This window comes from Notamacropus eugenii, chromosome 2, assembly GCF_028372415.1.
Source record: "Notamacropus eugenii isolate mMacEug1 chromosome 2, mMacEug1.pri_v2, whole genome shotgun sequence".
Taxonomy (NCBI): domain Eukaryota; kingdom Metazoa; phylum Chordata; class Mammalia; order Diprotodontia; family Macropodidae; genus Notamacropus; species Notamacropus eugenii.
In genome coordinates, this window is record NC_092873.1 from 302747409 (window position 1) to 302768956 (window position 21548).

The 21548-nt window shown below is 41.2% G+C and overlaps 1 protein-coding gene across 4 annotated transcripts in view; it reads right to left on the bottom strand.

The window, feature by feature from the left end:
- Positions 1-21548, bottom strand: part of GJA5 (gap junction protein alpha 5) — a 98634-nt gene that overhangs the window by 24724 nt on the left and 52362 nt on the right. The window contains exon 1 of one of the 4 annotated variants that reach the window (XM_072644607.1): positions 12332-12500. The exons of 2 other annotated variants lie outside the window; for them this stretch is intronic. The gene's annotated coding sequence lies outside the window, so the exon portion shown is untranslated. Of the gene's footprint in view, positions 1-12331; positions 12501-21548 lie in introns of those variants that run through there. One more of the 4 variants, XM_072644606.1, reaches the window with a different exon arrangement.

Below are 21548 nucleotides of genomic sequence, written 5' to 3' on the forward strand. Positions count from 1 at the left end.
GAAAGAGAATCTTCATTTGAAAATAAACTAAAATTTGATTTAAAAATAGAGATCATTAGTAACATTGGAGAGTTATTTCCATCACCATAGTGCCTGAAGACAATCTCACATACACAGTAATCCTGTGACATGAAAAAGCTTTATAATAAAGCTCCAAGCATATTTATAATTATTTCATCTCATATCTATCATGCTTACTTTAATGTTTCTCTGATTATCTTTTCTTTCAAAACAGAGAACTAGAGAAGAATTATACAAGAACCTTGGTTTGGTCCATAGTCACACCCCTAACCTTCGTTGACCATTGTACATCTCACCCCGCTTCATTAAGGAACAGTGGTTGACCTGAGGTTACACAGCAATTAGTAACAAAGCCAGTTGGACTCACACTTTCCTCACATGTCTTCCATCTTTCAGCAATTCCTGGCTTAGCATCAAAGAACGCTTTAAGGGAGGTCGCTGCCACATATGTGTTTATGAGATTAAAAACTAAGAAAGGCAGATAATTGAGAAATGAATAAAAAATTGTACTTTCATTTTAGGCAAGGATTCTTAACCTGGTGTCCAAGGAGAGATTTCAGGGAGTCTATGAAGTAACCGACTCCATCTCTTATTTAACCTGTTAACAACACTGGGGCCATCATCCCCATTTTTTCCCCAAGAAAAATTCAAATTCCACCACTGTAACCGTCCAGGGTACTAATAGGTGAGGTTTCATCCTATCTTGTGGGAGACCAGGCCTCCACTTCAAAACCATGTTGTGTATTCTTTTCCCTTGCCCTTCCAGCTCCCCTTTATGCCTTCCCCATTAAAAGGAAGCTTCTTGAGGTCAAGAAGTGTTTTGCTTGCTTGCTTTTGCATTTTACAGTTAGCACAGTGCCTGGGACATAGTAAAGATTTAATAAATGCACTGTCTGAATACCTGGCTGCCTATCTGCCTGTCTATCATCTATCTATCTATCTATCTATCTATCTATCTATCTATCTATCTATCATGACAAAGATAACCATTTTTAATAGAAAAAAATTATTCTGCTTAGAGCTTAAGTGGGATCGGGGTAACTAGGGTCTTGCCACTCTTTCAGCAGTATAAACTTTGTAGCCAATTAGCATGAATAAGTCATTAAAATAAGAAGCTACCAGATGTCAGACTTCCTTCCCTCAAATGTTACATTTCAGGTGAACTCTTCTCTAGGCTCCCATCTGTGGCCTCCTAATGTCCTCTCTGGCAGAATTTTTCTTACAAAGTTGATTTGAGGGTGTTTCATGCCTCTTGTTCTAGCTACGTTTTGTGAAACATGAGCCAGGTATCAATAATCACTAGTTATGGCTCTGATGCCAGGGGAAATGTTATTCTGGGTTTTCTGCCCAAAATCTAAGGGGGGGAGGCGGAATACACTGGTATAGTGGACAAATACATGAGTGATTACAGTACATTGTAAGACCAGTGGGTGTGATTTTTGTGTTTTGAGTTCTTTGATTGACTGGCCAACAAAACCATATGAATAATCCACATTCCTTGACTGTGTCCACTAATCTCCTATTAGACTTAGGGTGTTTCCTTTTTAGTTCATGCCTTTTTTGGCTCACCATCTCTTGGGATGTGCTATTCACAGTATTAATTAAAGTTGGGTCCCCCGATGGTCAGAATTCCCAGACTTCTCCACCTGGTGTGATCATTTGGTTAGAATTCATATATGGAAAATCACTTCCCTTTTTAGTCACTTTGGTTGGGGTGGTCTTACTGTTCCCTTCTGGGTTCCATGCATGGCTGAACAGCAGGTACTAACATTCTACTGATGTCCAAAGCTATACAAGAACAAAAGCAGAAATTATGGTGCAGCAGGATTCCCTTCCAGGCTGTGTTGTACATTATTAGCCTCTCTCGAGTCTTCCCTTCAATCCCCAACTGACCAGTTTACTGTTCCCTGAAGTCTGCAATTCCTCATTTTCCCCTCTCCAAAGCCCTGGCTTTCTCTAAGACTCAGCTCGTGTACCATCATCTGGGGGAGGGGCTCTGGATCTGGCATCCATGGATAGATTTCAGGGAATCTATGAAATTGGATGGGGAAAAATATTACATCTTTATTTTTTACTAGTCTCTAACTGAGTGTTAGCATTGAGGGCAGCAACCATTATTCTGGGAAGGGGTCTAAAGGCTTCACCAGACTGCCAGAGGGGTCCATGACACACAAAATGTTGCCCTCTCTTATGGGGGCAGCCTTCTCTGATTCCTTGGTTGTTAGTACCCTCTGAATTGATCTGGGGCCAGTGCATTCCTGCCTCTGATCAGACCTCTTTCAGACTCTTTGTCCTACCTCAGATTGCTTATAATTTTTTTTCTTTTAACATAGGCACATAATAGGTACTTAATAAATATTTGTTGAACATTACACATATCATAAGGAAGTATTCAGGACAGGTCCATTCTTGCTTATCAGTCTTTGCTGATATTTCTACAAAAGCGAGTGAAAGAATCAAGCTAGCTATATCTAGAAGTGAAATAGGTGATTGCATACATAGAATGACTTTAATGGTCAAATCAATAGGCCCTGGATTTGAATCCTACCATAGATAATCAATATCTATCACTTATGCAAAGTCATTTAACCTCTGAGCTTCAGTCCCTTCATCTATAAAATGAGAATGAGAATAGCACCTACCTCACAGAACTGACGCTTGCAAGCCTTAAAATGCTATATAACTGTGAGCTATTATTATTATGAAATCCAAATGAGGCCTCAGGTTTCTGACTCTCAGCTTAGAAGGCTACAAATTTTCATTCTCTCAGAAGAAATTGCCTAGAAGCCAATAGTCCAAGGGTGGAGTCCAAGGTCACATGTGGCCTTCTAGGTCCTTAAGTGTGGCCTTTTGTGATGTTAAGGCTACAGATTCCTCACTCCTGTAATAGTCCATCCTCTCCATAATACCTAATGTTTGGATTTCACAATGGGAATACTCTGACAATGAAATCTCCAAACAGCCTGGAGAAACAAAGAGAATTGGGTGACATGAATTGTTCCCACTTTTTCCTCTAAAGGTAGATAACACACCATGAGGTCAGTTTCTTTTGCTGGTTATTTACTATTGGAGAAGAAATGATTGACTCATAAAGGAACCATCGCCTGCCATTCCTCGGGAGTCTGTTACTTTTGACAATGGACAGGAAGGCAGCTTCCTTCCTCAGGAGTGCTGAAACTTTCCAGGAAAATTAAGCATCTCTGTTCTTGGCAAACAATTCTTGTACCACAGGTGAAACAGATAGGTGGTGGACACCCCCCCACACACCCCCATACACACAGACTACAGAGAGAGCTTTCAAATTCTTTTCTATAGTCTGGGAATCTTTTTTTGTGGGGCATATGATCCTGGGACCCAGGTCTAGAACTCCTCCACACAAAGGACCAAATCTGGAAATCATCCAGTCTCTTTTCAGATTGGTTCCTGTAGTGATGCCCACCTGAGATCTTGGATATTGCTTCCATAGGTTCACTGGAGTCTTCCGGGTTCACTGGAGTCTTTTGGGGAGACCTGGCTGTATTATGGGCCCAAAGAGGGGATGCCCCCTCCCAATTCTCCAGTCTTGCACTGCTCTGAGTTTCTAATTGGTAATGCTGGCTGGCCTAGGTGACTTGTTTCATTTTATTTCCTACTCAGCACTGTATAATTTAACTGCAAGAATACTGAGGCCTCACAATCTAACTCCCAGTTCTCTGAGATGGCCAATTATAGGGACTAAAGTGTCAGTCTCCCCAATGCCAAGGCCAGTCTCTAGGCAGGGACGTAGAAACAGACATATTCATATTGTATGGAGATTCCTGGCCTGGCTGCCCCACCACCCCCCACTTCATAGGCATGCTGGGAATGTTAATCAGACCAAATTACCATCCCCTTAACTGACACCTGTCACCCCTTCCAACTTCCTAAATACAGCAACGTGATCCCCAGAGCTAAAAAGAGAAAAAAAATCCCAAACAATTCCTTCTTCCTCCAGCCACCTAGATCTACTGCTGCATTCACAGCTCCTGCCTGGCTCCAGCCAAGGAATGCCAACACAGGGCCCATGGTCTTAAGTTTGGGGCAGGTACTCACATTCTTATACAGAGTGAAGAGGAGGCATAGCCAGTGTACAGAGACCTGCTCTACTCTAGGAGGCAGAGAACTTTTTGTTTGGTTGATTTTTTGTTTTTGTCCCACAATAAACCCACCAAGTCTTTCTTCTACTAATTTATGTGAGTCTGGTTTCTGACCTGAAGTTCAGAAAATCAGGCAAAATTTTATCTGACACTGAGCACTGCACACCTTCGCAGTGTGACCCTGAACAAGTCACTTAGTACTTCTCAGCCTCCTGTAAAATAAAATGGTTAAGGGGGGCGGAGCCAAGATGGCGTAGTAGAAAGACGCACATACACATAGCTCCGAACCCACAACCCATAGAACAACTACAAAGAAGTAACTCACGGCGAATTCTGCACCCAGAGGCCACAGAACATTGGAGCGAGGGAGATTTCTGTTCCGGAGAGACCTGCAAACCTCTCGTAAAAGGTCCTTCGTGCTGCGGACTGGGCGCCGGGACTGGGAGCTGAGTACAGCCCTGCCGTGGCCGCAGCACCGAGAGGAACAGATCCGAGCGGGCTTCAGGGATGGGATCTCCAGCGGCCGCACAAGTACCTCCACCCACAGGTGACGGGGGTCTGTGAGAGAGTCCCTTTGGTGGGTCGAGGGGGGAGTGGGGTGCCCCCATGGCTCGGGCCCCCTCGGGAGACAGAAGCTGAGGGGCAGCGGCAGACCAGGGCTCTCCAAGCAGGCAGGAGCCTGGATCCATTGTTGAAGGTCTGTGCATAAACTCCCTGAGGGAACTGAGCCTGAGAGGCAGCCCTGCCCTCACCTGAGCATCTGAATTTAATCTCACACTGAATAGCAGCCCTGCCCCCGCCAAAAGCCCTGAGGCTGGAAGCAGCAATTGAATCTCAGACCCCAAACACTGGCTGGGAGGATCAGGAGGTGAGGTGGGTGTGAGGAAAATATTCAGAGGTCAAGTCACTGGCTGGGAAAATGCCCAGAAAAGGGAAAAGAAATAAGACTATAGAAGGTTACTTTCTTGGTGAACAGGCATTTCCTCCCTTCCTTTCTGATGAGGAAGAGCAATGCTTACCATCAGGCAAAGACACAGAAATCAAGGCTTCTGTGTCCCAGCCCACTCAATGGGCACAGGCCATGGAAGAGCTCAAAAAGAATTTTGAAAATCAAGTTAGAGAGGTGGAGGAAAAGCTGGGAAGAGAAATGAAAGACATGAAGTCAAAGCATGAACAGCAAATCAGCTCCCTGCTAAAGGAGACCCAAAAAAATGTTGAAGAAAATAACACCTTGAAAACTAGCCTAACTCAATTGGCAAAAGAGGTTCAAAAAGCCAATGAGGAGAAGAATGCTTTCAAAAGCAGAATAAGCCAAATGGAAAAGGAGATTCAAAAGCTCACTGAAGAAAATAGTTCTTTCAAAATTAGAATGGAACAGATGGAGGCTAATGACTTTATGAGAAACCAAGAAATCACAAAACAAAACCAAAAGAATGAAAAAATGGAAGATAATGTGAAATATCTCATTGGAAAAACAACTGACCTGGAAAATAGAGCCAGGAGAGACAATTTAAAAATTGTGGGCCTACCTGAAAGCCATGATCAGAAAAAGAGCCTAGACATCATCTTTCATGAAATTATCAATGAAAACTGCCCTGAGATTCTAGAACCAGAGGGCAAAATAAATATTCAAGGAATCCACAGAACACCGCCTGAAAGAGATCCAAAAAGAGAAACTCCTAGGAACATTGTGGCCAAATTCCAGAACTCCCAGGTGAAAGAGAAAATATTGCAAGCAGCTAGAAAGAAACAATTCAAGTATTGTGGAAATACAATCAGGATAACACAAGATCTAGCAGCTTCTACATTAAGGGATCGAAGGGCATGGAATAGGATATTCCAGAAGTCAAAGGAACTAGGACTAAAACCAAGAATCACCTACCCAGCAAAACTGAGTATAATACTTCAGGGGAAAAATTGGTCTTTCAATGAAATAGAGGATTTTCAAGCATTCTTGATGAAAAGACCAGAGCTGAAAAGAAAATTTGACTTCCAAACACAAGAATGAAGAGAACCATGAAAAGGTGAACAGCAAAGAGAAGTCATAAGGGACTTACTAAAGTTGAACTGTTTACATTCCTACATGGAAAGACAATATTTGTAACTCTTGAAACATTTCAGTATCTGGGTACTGGGTGGGATTACACACACACACATGCACACACACACACACACATAGAGACAGAGTGCACAGAGTGAATTGAAGAGGATGGGATCATATCTTAAAAAAAAATGAAATCAAGCAGTGAGAGAGAAAGATATTGGGAGGAGAAAGGGAGAATTGAATGGGGCAAATTATCTCTCATAAAAGAGGCAAGCAAAAGACTCATTAGTGGAGGGATAAAGAGGGGAGGTGAGAGAAAAACATGAAGTCTACTCTCATCACATTCCACTAAAGGAAAGAATAAAATGCCTACTCATTTTGGTATGAAAACCTATCTTACAATACAGGAAAGTGGAGGATAAGGGGATAAGCAGAGTGGGGGGGGATGATAGAAGGGAGGGCATGGGGAGGAGAGTGCAATTTGAGGTCAACACTCATGGGGAGGGATAGGATCAAAAGAGAATAGAAGTAATGGGGGACAGGATAGGATGGAGGGAAATATAGTTAGTCCTATACAACACAACTATTATGGAAGTCATTTGCAAAACTACACAGATTTGGCCTATATTGAATTGCTTGCCTTCCAAAGGGAAGGGGTGGAGAGGGAGGGAGCTAAAGAAGTTGGAACTCAAAGTGTTAGGATCAGCTGTAATGTTCTTACCACTAGGAAATAAGAAATACAGGTAAAGGGGTATAGAAAGCTATCTGGCCCTACAGGACAAAAGAGAAGACAGAGACAAGGGCAGAGAGGGATGATAGAAGAGAGAGCAGATTGGTTATAGGGGCAATTAGAATGCTTGGCGTTTGGGGGGGGAGGGGAGAAAAGGGGAAAAATTTGAAACCCAAAATTTTGTGAAAATGAATGTTAAAAGCTAAATAAAGAAAAAAAAAATAAAACTCAACAAAAAAAAATAAAATAAAATGGTTAACTTATGCAATTTTTAAATTCCCTCTCTCTCTGCTGTATCATTTTATGCATCTGTGAGCCTATAATGAGGGTTACATAGAAAAAGAAAATTCTAGAACATTGGTTCTGGAAAGAACTTGAGAGTTCATCTTGTCCAACAACTTTTATTTTAAATGTCAGAGTATCTAGACCTAGAAGGGTCTTTGGAAACCAGCTGACCCAACCTGCTCCCTTTACAAATAAAAAAAAAATCAAGGCATATCCATTAGAAATAGGGAGATTTGATGAATTCTCGAAAGTTCCACAGATAGAAGAATATAAAACTAAGACACAAATTTAGGTCCTTGAATTCCAAAATCCAGTATTTCATCCCCTTCACCAGAGGTATCAAACACACAGTCCACAACATGGGGGCTGCCCAACCAGATTAAAATGTAATTGGGAAATAGTTAAGAAAATACAAATACCCAAAAAACAAACAAACCCCAATCTTAATATGTGGTTTCCTAAGGCAATATGCAGCTCATGAGAATCCTTATCCAGGCAATTCAGTGGTCCCCATTTCTGTTTTAGCTTGACCATACTGCCTGAACATCATAAACTACACAAGCTACCTCCCTACGAGGGGACTAAAACTTAAAACATTGAAGTGTTTTGCCCAACAGCACACAACCCATGAATGGCAAAGTATGGCAGTGTGCATCATGTCCAGAATGTGCCAAGATGGAACCCAGAAGGCACAGTGGCATAATTTTCTCTTTTGTGCATTCTCTGACCCCCTGTACTACTCACCTGCTTTGCTAGTAACCATTGAGTCAGGAGGAAGATGGCATACATAGAGACAGGCTCCAAACTAGCCCTACTGCTCCTAGGGAGGCTTCGGTATAGCCTGTAGAATGGTTTACCATGAGTTTCAAATGTCTCAGGGATGATCTTGGAACCTGAAAGCTTCTACATGGGACCAGACTCATTTTGATGAGCTTGAGTGCATTCTTATCTAGGATGGGAACAGTGAAATCCTTGAAATGTATTCTAATAATCTTCAAAGTTTAATTTCAAAAAAAAGAAAGGAAGGAAGAAAGGAAGGAAGAAAGAAAAGGAAAGAAAGAAAAGAGGAGAGAAGGGAAGGAGAGAGGAGAGGAAAAAAAGAAACAAAAAAGTGGTATATAACTGTTAAAATTCTGTGTAGTAAATTTCAGTTAACTAGAAATTTGTATCAAGCAGAACCATTACACAGATACAATTCAGTGATGCTTGCTGTCCATGATAAAGATCAGAAGGTTCTTCAGAATCATCCATGAGAAAGTTAATTAGGTACAGCAGAGATTTAATGCTCAGTGTTAGGTTTTTATGATATTTTGAATTCTCTGAAGTTTGTTAATGTGCCCATGGCATTCACTCATTCATTCCACAAATATTTATTGAATGCTCACTATGTCCAAGGTTCTGTACCTTGTGTTATGGAGGATACTAAAAAGAATAAGAGTGCTATAGTCCATAAAGGGAGAAGCACATGTACATAAATAATTTTAAATGAGGAAGAATGTGAAAACGCAGAAATGAGAGAGATACAACTTGCTATGGGAATTCCAAGGAAGGAGAGATCACTCCCACTAAGGAATTGATACTCAAGGACCTTATAAGAGAGGTAGGAATTTTATTGATAGAGCTAGAAGGGAAGAAAGAAACTTTGAGGCAGAGGGTACAGCTTTAGCAGAGGCACCAAGGTGGGAAACTCCAGATTGTGTTCAGAGATCAGCAAGTTGTCTAGTCTGGTTGCATCACAAGGTGTGTAAAGGGGAGAGCTTTCAATTAATCTGAATGTTTAATTAATTAGAATAGCCATTTCCCAAATAGGATAGACAGCAATGTATTTTGAATCATAGAACTACAGAATTGGAAGGGACCTCAGAAGTTACCAAGTTCAACTTCTACTCAAAGTATGATTCTTGCCTATGACATCCCTGACAAGCAGTCATCCAAACTCTACTTGAAGACTTCCAGTGACAGGGAACTCACTACTCATCAAAGCAGACTATTGCATTTTTGGACAGCTTTGATAAGATTTCCCTCCCTTACATTGTGCTGAAATCGATCTTATAACTTCTTTCTACTCATTGGTCTTAGTTCTGCCCTCTGAGGTCAAATGTGATCCCTCTTGCATATGACCACCCATCAAATATTCGAAGAAAACTATCTTGTCCCCCTATCCTCCAACGCTTTTTCCCCCAAGATAAATACTTACAATTCTAGTCATTGCTTATTGATGATTATTCTTTTCTTCCTAAAAATAATTTTAGGGAAAGTGAAATGGATAGAATGACTATCCCAAAGAACAGCGTTTGCTTTCAATCCACTACTAAGCAATTGTCTCAGAATAGATTTCACCCTGCTGACATGGTTTTTTTCCCTTTGATTAATCAGACAAAAAAATGGACCTCAAACTTACATTGACTCATTCTGACTTAGAGACACTTGAAAGGGGATAACCACTGCTGGCTGGAGAGGTGGTGAATATACCTCTAGCCATGAAAGACTGGTTTGACAAAGGTTCTCTTTGGAGAGCACCATGATCACAGGGAGAAAAGGGAAGCTGTCAGTCTTTCTAATCTCTGGTTGGACATTCATGGAATCTCCAAATTTCAGAGCTATAAAAGAAGTCAAGGGCTCCCCCAGAGTACTGCCTACTCTGTGTACCTGAACAGGAAGACAGCCTCCACAACATCCTTAATGAGTGATCATCTGGTCATATGTCAACCTATAGACTCCATGATTTTAAAAAGACAAAAAATAAAAGTCTGGCTGTTATAGATAGAGTGATATACACACACATATGTGCATTTGATTTATATAGGAATTTATATATATAATAGATATCCATATCTGTCTATAGATGTCTATATCTATCTATCATCTGTCTATCTAGCTAACTACCTAGCTAAGTGGTGCAATGGATGGAGTGTCAGGTCTGGTGTTAGGACAACTCCTCTTTCCAAGTTCAAATGTGACCTCAGACACTTACTAGCTGTGTGACCCTGGACAAGTTGCTTTATCCTGTTTGCCTCAGTTTCTCTTATCTGTAAAATCAGCTGGAGAAGGAAATGGCAAATCACTCCAGTATTTTTGCCAAGGAAACCCCACAAGGGGTCACGGAGAGTCAGGCATGACTGAAAAATGACTAAACAACAATAACACACACACATATGTGTGGGTATATGTACATGCATCTATACATACATGTGAAAATCTTTGACTTCATCAGCTGGATATCATCCACTGTGTTGGTAGGGAAGAAATAGATAAGCTGGATTCCCCCTAATCCCCCACCCTGAGGCAAGATCACTACATTAATTTTGTCATGTAGCTGTCAGGTTTCTAGAGGATCTTGCCTCAGGAGCTCAGCAATAGATGTGCTGGATTCCAATGTATAACCTGAGGGGCCTTCAGTCATGACTAGATCCTTTCATCTGCTCTGGAAGGGTTCTTCTTAGGAACACACTCCTGCTCATGAATTTCAAACTCAGGAATGGATTTCAAGTGCCAGAGTCAATGAGAAACAAACACCACTGAGGTACAAAACTGTTTGCTTTGTGTCTTTTCTTAATTCATAAATTTCCAGGACAGGGTCACACATAGAGAGCTGGAAGGGACTTTAGTTCAACTTCATCATCTTACAGTTGAGGAAACTGAGACCTTGGGAAGTTAAATGGCTTGTCCAAAGTCACACAGATACTAAGCATCAGAAATGAGACTTAAACCCAGGTCCTCTGTTTCTGGACCTTTGCTCTCTCCACTGTGCTGTACCATAGGTTACATTTAGGGTGTTCCATGCGCAGTAGTCACAGTCCCTGCCACATTTTGAAGGCAAAGACTCAAGAATCACACAATGTTAGAGCCCCAGGGCAGCCTAGAGGTCATCTAGTCCAATCTTCTCAACTTACAAATCAGGAAACTGAGACCAGAGAAGGTAAATAGCTTGTCCAAAGCCCTAGTTATTAGAAGAGCTAGACTCAGAACCCACATCATATACTGAGAACCCTGAACCCCAAATCACAGAATATCAGAACTGGAAGGGACTTTTGAGGGCATTTTGTCCATCTTCCTTGTCTTACAGATGAAGGAACAGAGTCCAGAGAGGGAAAGTGATTTGTCAAAAAGCCACACAATTAGTAGAGCAGCTGGGAGCAGAACTTAGGTTACCACTGAAACTTAAGACTCAAGAATCCAAGAACCATAGAATGTCAGACCTGGAAAGAAATTTAAAGGTGACTTAGTCTACTTAGCTCATTTTACAGAGGAGGAAACTGAGTCCTGAAGAGAACTGATTTGTGCTTGGTTACACAGATATTCAGAAACCCTTAATTCTTTAAAATTCCTAATAAAGTCCTAGGAGCATCAGGAAACCTGGTGCCAGGCTCACTTTGTTATTGGGACATAGCCAGGTTTGGGGCTATGCACCAATGAGAGGGGAAGTTCAGGGACAGGGCATGGCCTCCAAGGCCCTCCTGCATTAGACAGCACACAATTGAAAAGGAAACTATGAATAGGGGCTGCTTTACATTTCCTCCGCCTGTGCTCCACTGTCTCTTTCCCACTAGCGTCTAAACGGCAGGTTTGATTTCTCACCCGCCACTGCGGCTCAGCAGGGACATGATACACTGCAGGAAACGAAGCAGGGAATATTTTTAAACCATCCAACATGCCTTAGGAGGAAAAAAAACCAAAACACTTTCATAGACACTCTGGAAGGCATCTCAAAAAAATTCCATGCCTCGAGGAAACATCGTAAAACAGACTGGACTTTGCGTTTTTAAGGGAACTCTCCCGCTCAGTTAAAAACACCCTGGACCTGAATTGGAACCTGTTTCTCAGATGCCTCTCATTTGTCTTCCCATCTGTTAGAGGTAGGCTTGAACTCCAAGTGACTCTCATGGTAATTTCTAGATCTCTTTATAATGGTAAGGGTTAATTCCTCCATTGGGCTAATCCAACGTTTCCCCTTTATATTAACCAAGAGTCATAATCAACTAAGCATAGCACTATCGACAGAACATTTTTTAAGAACTGTATAGGAGGAACACTTATAATCCTATCCAGCTTGGAAACTGATTTCTCCCACCACTGGTCCATGTCTCATAATTCTATACCTCCCCAAGGAATTTTGTTTCCCAATTTTGTTCTTACCTGGTTTGTGTTCTCTTCAACTTTTCGTCTTCTTCTTAAAATTTTTTTTCTTCCCTCCCAAAAGTTCTTCCCTGGCTTCTAATTAGTCTTTGTTCTTGTTCCTGTCTGTTATTCCTGTTTGACCCTCTCTTTTAATCTGTCTGTCTCTCTCCCTCCTCCCACCCCTTCCTACTGTCCCTCCTCCCACCCTTCTCCCCTCTGTCTCTCCCTCCTTCTCTCTCTCTCTGTCTCTTTCTCTCTGTGTCTCTCTGTCTCTCTCTTTCAAACTTTTCTCCTCATTTACAAAGTGATTTCCCGCCCCCCACCCCACCTCACTCCCTTTCTAGCTTCTCCTTGCAGTCTCCCCAGAAGGAGACAGAACCCGCCTCTGACAGCTGGGCTCCCTGAGTCCCTGGAGCTCACTGCTCTGTGTGTGAGCTGAGTGCACGCCTCCCTTAGGGTATGGGCAAGGCTTTCCTGGAGTCCTGAAGGCTAGGACCTCCTCTAGTTCCCTTTACCCAAGACACCCCCCCCTCCCCAAGTATACCTGAAGATATTGGAAGCTCCCCAAAATCTCCCTCCTAACCTTGCTCCTGTCCAATTGTGAAAATGACACATTCTTTCAACAAGCAGTTGTTAGTAGGCACCTGCTATGTGCAAAACTCCAGGCTAGGTGCTGAGAGGGACACAGAAGTTGTCAATGAAATAAATCAGTCAAAAAGCATTTATCATGCAGTCAGGCACTGAATCAACAAATGTTTATCTAAAATCAGCCAGTCATTGAATGTTAATTTTCCAAAGAAAGGTAGAGGACCTTTCTAAGTCTCCATGTACAAAGGAAGACTCTAGTCAGGGTTATTTGCCCCTAAAAATGGAACTAGATTTCGGTTACTGAGAGATCTTTGTCTCCTCCCTTCAGCCCACTGCATTTCTCGTTCCATGATCATGGATGGATCAATAACTTGATGCATGTCATCAATTGATTTTGTTGTTATTAACAAATTGAAATGAAGTAATCCAGTCACCAAGGATCCATAGAAATCTAAAAATGTTAGAGAGCAGCTAGTCCAGCCCCATTGTACTCCAGATGAAGGAGCAGTAATGGGTCTTAACCAAGGTCCAGTAGTGAGTGGCAAAACTGGGTCTCCTAAGTCCCAATACAGCATTCTTTCCACTATGGAGTACATGTGCCTCATTACATGCTGTCCATGCAGCTTATCACTTCATAGACCTGGCAGGCATAATAGAGTTTCTAGAGGCCATTCTGCACAGGTGGGTAAACTGAGGGGCTGAGAAAAAGAAGACATGACTAAACAAGCAAAAATAAATGTATCAGTGAAAGAGAATCCAGGAGTCTTATTTCCCAAACCCAGTGGTTTCACTCTCATCTCCTTTTGCTCAGAAAACCTTGCTTGTTTTGTCTTATATTCCCCTGATGGATCATTCTTCTGTAAAACAATTTAATCCAGATTGTTAGTTGATACAGTTTATAGTTCTGCTTACATAGCTTTCTCTCTTAGAAAAAATTGTAAGGTCATATGTGTGTGACAGTTATATGTGTGTATACTGTTTCTAATGCAGCTAGGTAGTGCAGCCTTGAGTTCAAATCTGGCCTCAGACACTCACTAGCTGTGTGACCCAAGGCAAGTTACCTAACCACTGTCTGCCTCATTTTCTCCATGTAAAATTGTTTCAATAATAGCACCTACCCCTCAGGGTTGTTGTGAAAATAAAATGAAATAATACGTGTATGTAAAGGGCAGTTAGGTGGCACAATGGATAGAGTGCTGGGCCTTGAGTCAGGGAGACTCATCTTCCTGAGTTCAAATCTGACCTCAGACATTTACTAATTGTATGATCCTGTGTTTCACTTTACCCTGTTTGCCTCAGTCTCCTCATATGTAAAAGGAGTTGGAGAAGGAAATGGCAAACCACTCCAATATCTTTGCCAAGAAAACCCTAAGTGGGATCATGAAGAGTCAGACAAAAATGATATCACAAAATGCTGGAGAAGATATGGGAGAGCTGGTACACTAATTCATTGTTGGCAGAGCTGGGAACTGATCCAACCATTCTGGAGAGCAATTTGGAACTATGCCTAAAGGGCTATAAAAATTTTCACACCCTTTGACCCAGTAATATCGTTTCTAGGGCTGTATCCCAAAGAGATGACCAAGATGGGAAAAGGACCCACATGTACAAAAATATTTATAGCACCTCTTTTTGTGGTGACCAAGAACTGGAAATCAAGGAGATACCCATCAATTGGGAAATGACTGAGCAGTTGTGGTATATGAATGTAATGGAATACCATTGTACTATAAGAAATGACAAACAGGTAGACCAGAAAAATCTGGAAAGACTTATATGAACTGATGCTGAGTGAAATGAGCAGAACCAGGAGAACATTATACAGAGTAACAGCCACAGTGTGCAAGAACTTTTTCTGATAGACTTAGCCCTTCATAGAAATGCAAGAACTTAAAACACTTCCAAAATGCCATGCAAAATGCCATCCACTTCCAAAAAAAGAACTATGGAGTTGGGCTATTTTCTCCTTTGTTAGGTTTTGTTTCTCTCATGGTTTCTCCCATTTATTTTCAATTCTCTTTTGCAACATGACTAATGTAAAAATGTGTTTAATAGGAATGCATATGGAGAACCCATATAAGATTGCATGTCTTCTTGGAGGGGAGGGGGAGAAAATTTGAAATTTATGGAAGTGATTGTTGAAAACTGCAAACAAAGAAATTAATAAATTTGGGGAAAAATTTTAAAAAATGATATCACCACCCAAACAACAACAATATGCCCAATGACAGAGTAAAATCAGGGACAAGTATAACCAGCCTAATCTGGTAGATTGAGAAATGGAGGGACAGAGAAATTTAGTGTAACTTGGTACAGATCTGGGAATAAAACTGAGTCATGTGGTTTCCTGGTCCAGTTTTGAGGTCCCTGGATCATGCCAGCCTTCAAAAGCCAAGCAGCTATCCAGTTACTACATTCTACTTAAGATGGCATCTTGTACAGGACCCACAGCAAGTTTGTTTTTGTCCCGCCATCCGTGGTCTTGTTTATTCTTAGCCTATTTCCCTCCAAGGCTGAGATGAAGAGACTGACAAATGTAAGGAAATTTTCATTCTAGGAACCTCGGGGCATTTTCTTAGTGGTATTGGACCTGTATGTAGCCACATGGTCCAAACTATAGCTCTTGGAAAATGTCTGTTTTCCCATTGCTGAAAGAGGATTCTGTCTTATCTCTTCATCATCCTCTAGCTTTAATATTCTGCATGGATTGGGTCCTAAGAATGAGGCATTCATTTCTGGATTTATTCACTTTTAAAAAGCTAAGGAGAACTCTTACCCATGGACTCCCTATAAAACATTCCTTTCTCCTCCTAGTCTGTCACATTGCCATTCTGAGACAATTCTACCCTGGTGTCTTCCTCTCTTTACTGGTAACTCCCTACCAGGACTGCCATTTTGGGAAAAGCCCTATCTGGGTTTCACTTATACCAGGATACTGCCCTGAACACCACCTCTTCCTCCTTCTCCTCCTTCTACTTTTTCTCCTCCTCACCTGCTTGGCAGGACATTTCTGTCAGAGCTTGGTCCCCACTGGCACAGCCTTCCAGAAGCTAGGGTCATTTCCACAACACAGTGAAATACATCTAGGTACTGATTAGTGCAAACAATCAATCCCTTAAAGTAGTCACTTGTATTTGTCAGCACTATTGAAAGTTTGAATTCAAATTCAAAATTCAATTTCAAATTCAAAATTGGAATAATTATGCAAAATATGGCAAATGGCTCCAGTCCAATGGAAATATGGAGTGTGAATTCAAATAATGCAGCCTATTCAAGAGGAATTCCTTTTTTATACCAGTTGGGATCTAGCTGAATCAGAGTAGGACATTAGACTGTTGGTAAATCAACCAATAGATCAAGCATTTATTGATTGCCCACTGTGATCTGAGAGTTATGCTGGGTTCTATGGGGAACCAAATAAGGATTTAAACTAGACCCTCATCTACACACATCATATACTTCTGGTTGGGGACACAAAACCGGTGCTTTGGACAGACTCCCCTTTACATTCACCTTCAAATCTTTACCCCATCTCAACCTGTTGAAATATTTCTTCAAGGGCTAACAGACCCTATATCACATTTTCTCTGAATACCACGAGTAGAAGCAATCTCTTTCCTTAAGTGTCTCATGCCTCTCTATTTTATTTTTCTTTTCAACTTAATCCATTTCTAACTTGTGTTACAGTAATTTTATCCATCTCATCCACCTTCTGGACTTTAAGCAGACAGGAGCGTCTTCTTTAAATCATGTATCTCCTGACTGTATCTCGCACAGCTACCTTAAGTAGATGCTTCATAGGTGTCTCTTCCTTTAGGTTAGACTGAATCAAACTGTGGCAGGAGAGATTTTGATTAGGCACCAGAAAGAACTTTCTGTGCTTTTACTACTTGTTAAGTAGTAACATGGGTCACTCTGGAAAGTAATGAAATCTCCCTCAAACCCTTTAAAGAAATCTGTGCTGCAATGCACTTCTCTGTCCACAATGCCTGTGGCATACATAATCTTCCCTAGAAGTACAGGGATGACTTAGGAGACCTTTTAAAGTCTGTTCCACCCTAAGAATGTCTGGTTCTCTCATTTTCCTTCCCATGACACGTGGATGCAGATGTTAAAAGGGCCATCTCTCCTTGTGCTTTCTCAGCCACACAGCATGCAGGTAAGTCCTCCTGTGGTCTAATTACAAGAGGAATGGATCCCCAGTGATTCTCTGGGAGGGCATATTGGGTAATTGGAGACACAATTAGCCAACTGAGGTCATGCTTTTCAGCCAGTGCAGTTTGGCACCCCATTGTAAGTAGACACAGACACTGCAGGCATAAGCAGTCCCCTTTTAAATCTTTTCCTTTTCAGATACAGGCTAAAATGAACAAGTCTCTCTTTGCCAGAACACCCTGTACCAAGAAATGGAAAATGAAAGATACAGCCCATGTTATCCCTGGTATTCTGAGTGATCCAGTGACCCTTTCACTTTGTCTGGATGCTAAAGACAAAGTTTCAGAGGTGGGGAAACTGAAGGCATGCAGAATCTCCTGAGTCCTCCCGACTCAGGACCCTTTGGGGAGAGACTTGAGCTGAGTCTCTAGAAAGGAAACTTTAGCAAGCAAAATGGGTCTGGAATAATAGGAAGCATAATCACCCAATGCCTGATTCTTTTCCCAATGGCATTGTGGTAGACCAGTCTACTCCAATCAGATTTGACTGAGCCAATAGCCATCTTTATAACACAATCAGGCTCTTGAGACAGGTCAGTAGAGCTTGTCTTATGATGTTCATTGAGACCTGTTCCAGGGGAACACGCAGGATGACAGTTCAGGTTCCATGCACACTGTAAGTCCTTGGCTGAGGCATTTCTGAGCTCTGCATTCAGGAATAGGAGATTACTGTAGATGGTTGGAGTTACCACCTTTCTCCTCACACAAATGATATGACCCTGCTTACTCTTTTTTACATTTAAATAGTATTTTATCTTTCCCATTACATATAAAGACAATTTTTAGCACTCATTTTTTATAAAATTTTGAGTTCCAAATTTTCTCCCTCCCTTTCTTCCCCTCTTCCTAAGATGGTAAGAGATTTGATATAGGTTATGTATATGCAATCACGTAAGACATATCTCCATATTAGACACATTGTGAAAGAAGAAATAGATTGCAAAAAAAAAAGTACAGTTTCCTGATTATTTTTCTAAAGAAGAAACAATGAGTTTGAATCATCTCTGGGTTGTTTGGGGGGTGGAGATTGGGGGTAACAGGATTGTTGTTTAGTCGATTAGTCATGTCTGATTCTTTGTGCCCCCTATTTAGGGTTTTCTAGATACTAGAGTGGTTTGCCATTTCCTTCTCCAGCTCACTTTACAGATGAGAAAACTGAGGCAAACAGGGTTGTGCTGGGGCCTGTTTATTGGACTGGTGCCATTAATTGGCAAAATCACTCACTAGGTTAGGACTTACGGATACCTAGGTTCTCTAGTACTAGGTCTGCAACTATTGGATGACCTTGAGCAAATCATAGATTTAGAGTTGGAAAGGACCTTTGGGATCCTTCACTATTTTGTGCCTCAGTTTCCTCTTCTGCAAAATAGGTATTAGAGTAATATCTCAGTTAGGTAGCACAGTGGATAGAACACTGGACTTGGAGTCAGGAAGATATCTTCATGAGTTCAAATCCAGTCTTAGATACTTCCTAGCTGTATGACCTGGGCAAGTCACTCACATGTAAAATGATCTAGAGAAGGAAATTGGAGCCCACTTCAGTTTCTTTGCCAAGAAAATGCCAAATGAGATCATGATGAGTCAGACATGACTAAAATGACTGAACAAGAAGTAATATCTCAACAGGTTGTTATCAAGATCAAACCTTCCTTAAGTTGTTCCAATCAATGTCATTTCACAATAACATTATTAATACACTATGACTAAACCAAGCCCTGTTATAAAGTTGTGAAATCCTACCACTGATTCGGCTGATTATCTGTTTATAGTATCATTCCTAGGTTTGCCTATATGGCAATAACACTTTTATCTCCTTTGGTCCCCAAAGTACCCAACTCTGAGCTCTTTCACATCCCTGTTCATAAATCAGTGTTCTCAGGAGCACACTTGAGTGGAACTCCTAATGGGGCCATTCTACAGAAGTGGATCTGACCCCACCTAAGTTGGGTACCTGGGACATAGTGGTCACTGTTCCCCCAACACTACCCCAATACCAGGATGGAAATGGATCAGAGTCCCTGTGAGTATCACATACATGATAAGAAAGGTATAAAGATAGTATAACTCTTACCAATCAACCAGAAAATGCTTATTCGTTGTTCAATAATGTCCCACTCTTAATGACCCAGTGGACCGACTGTCCATGGGGTTTTCTTGGCAGAGATACTGGAGTGGTTTGCTATTTTCTTCTCTAGTTTTAGGGAGGGGTTAAGTGCCTTGCCCCAATCACCTAACTAATAAATGTCTGAGGTCAGATTTGAACTCTGGTTTTTCTGGTCTTTTTGACTCCAGGCCCAGTGCCCTATCGATTGCACCATTTAGCTGCTCCATAAATATGTATTTGGCACCTACTATGCTCCAAGAACTGCAGTGGACACAGGGGATACAAGTACAAAGAATGAAACAATTCCTATTCCAACTCACAATGAATTCATATTCTAATGGGTTGCCTGAAGAGAGTCATTCAGGGCAAGGAGATTATCCATTATTGAAGTTTGTCTGTAGGAGTGGGCACAATGTGGGAAAATAAGACCTAATTTTCACTCATATATATGGTTGGTGGGAGGTCGGGATAAGAAGGCGATGACTCCTCATCCTCACCTGAACCCAATGACATGGCAGGCTGAATTCCAAATAACATACAAGCTAATATTAACCAACCCCCCTAGGGCAAGACCAGTGGGCTCAGGATGGACTGCCAGTCTTTCTCTTTGCTTTGTCCTCTGAGCCTATGGTCTCCAAGCTTTGGAAGAGAGTAGCTCCTTATAGCCCCTAGGCCAGATCTGTCATGCCCCCACATCGGCTGACCTTTCATTCCTTTAGTATTCTGTAGAGCTTGGAATATAAAAATGATCTTACCCAGATGGCATTGTACACCCTACTTGGCTGGGGCTCAGCCCTTCCCCTGGCTCCCAGCTCCTTAATGTGTATTGGAGGAATTTGGAGGCTATCAGAAAGGAAGTCAAATTGTTTTCGGAAAACAATAGCAAAGTAACTACAAGTCATTAGCTTCCTCCCTGGGGCCCCAAGTCAAGTCTGTCAGAGTAACTGAAGAGATTGGTAGTCCTGTTTACTTACAGAGCTCTGGATAAGACCCATAAATTAATTCCTGTGTGTGACTTTCTGGAATGGGAGGAGGTAAGTCATGAAAGTCAGAAGTGGACAAAGACTTAGTAATGTAGAAGAGATTTAATGAGAGAGGTAGAGAGAGAGAGAGAGATACATAGATACAGTTAGAGAGACAGGATAGATAGATAGATAGATAGATAGATAGATAGATAGATAGATAGATAGATAGATAGATAGATAGAGAGATAGAGAGATAGATTAGATAGATAGGAATGATAGAGAGATAGATACAGACAGAGACATAGACATGTAGATATCCATATATATATGAGCATATATATTTATATACACATATACGTACATATTTGCTTGCATACTGTCTCCCACAATGGATTGTGAGCTCCTTGAAGTTAACAATAAGTCACTGTCCTCAAGAAACAGACCCTCCTAAAGAAAGGTATTATGTATCTATATACACATACATGTGTATACATGTGTGTATATGCGCACATGCACATGTACATACATATACATATTACATATCCCTAGACTTCCTGAGCTGAGTCTTTAGAGTAATCAGGAGCTGAGTCAAGGCAGGACCAGCTCCCCAGAAGAGCCCCCACCCTTCACCTCCCACTAACCCCCCAGTCTGTCTCCCCCTCTCCTTACCCCTCCTCCCCCAACCATGTGCCTGCCATTTGCACCACTTAGAAGTGGGGCATTCCTTTCACTCTGCTACACATAGTCATGTGCCATGTGGAACACTCACCACTCCCTTAACTCCTTTACATGTGAGGAACAAATCCTTGGGAATTAATTTTTTGGAAGCTTATTTTTCCTTTTGCTTTCTCTTCTGTCATTGGGATTTATACTTCATTATTTTTGAAAGGTTATTTTAATCCTCTCTTGCAATATGACTATTAGTGATGGCTGTGAGCTTTTGTAGATGCTGGCAGGAAGAAATTTTATTTCATTCCTTTTCCTTTTTCTTTTATGTTTTAATTGTTTATTTTAAATATATTTTTGCTTGTTCAATGTTTTCTTTTCCATCATGACATTTTAAAGTCTTAAGTAATGTCTTGTTCCATGTTTTTCTTTGTTTGGTTTGTATCTGTTGGGATTTTTGCCTTCTCACTCTGGAAATTTTATTTTATTTTGACTTTTCTCTACTTGGAGCAGGCTATCACCCCAACTTCTTTTGCATGCATTTTTCATTTTTGTATATTTTCTCATTAGCCACTGTAAGTTTTGATTCCAGAAAAGTTCTCTTTTATTTCAATTTTATTTCCCCTTTTGTTGGACTCTGAATACTAGGATTAGAAATAGATTAAAAGACTAAAGTTATTACAAAATATTGAAAAAGA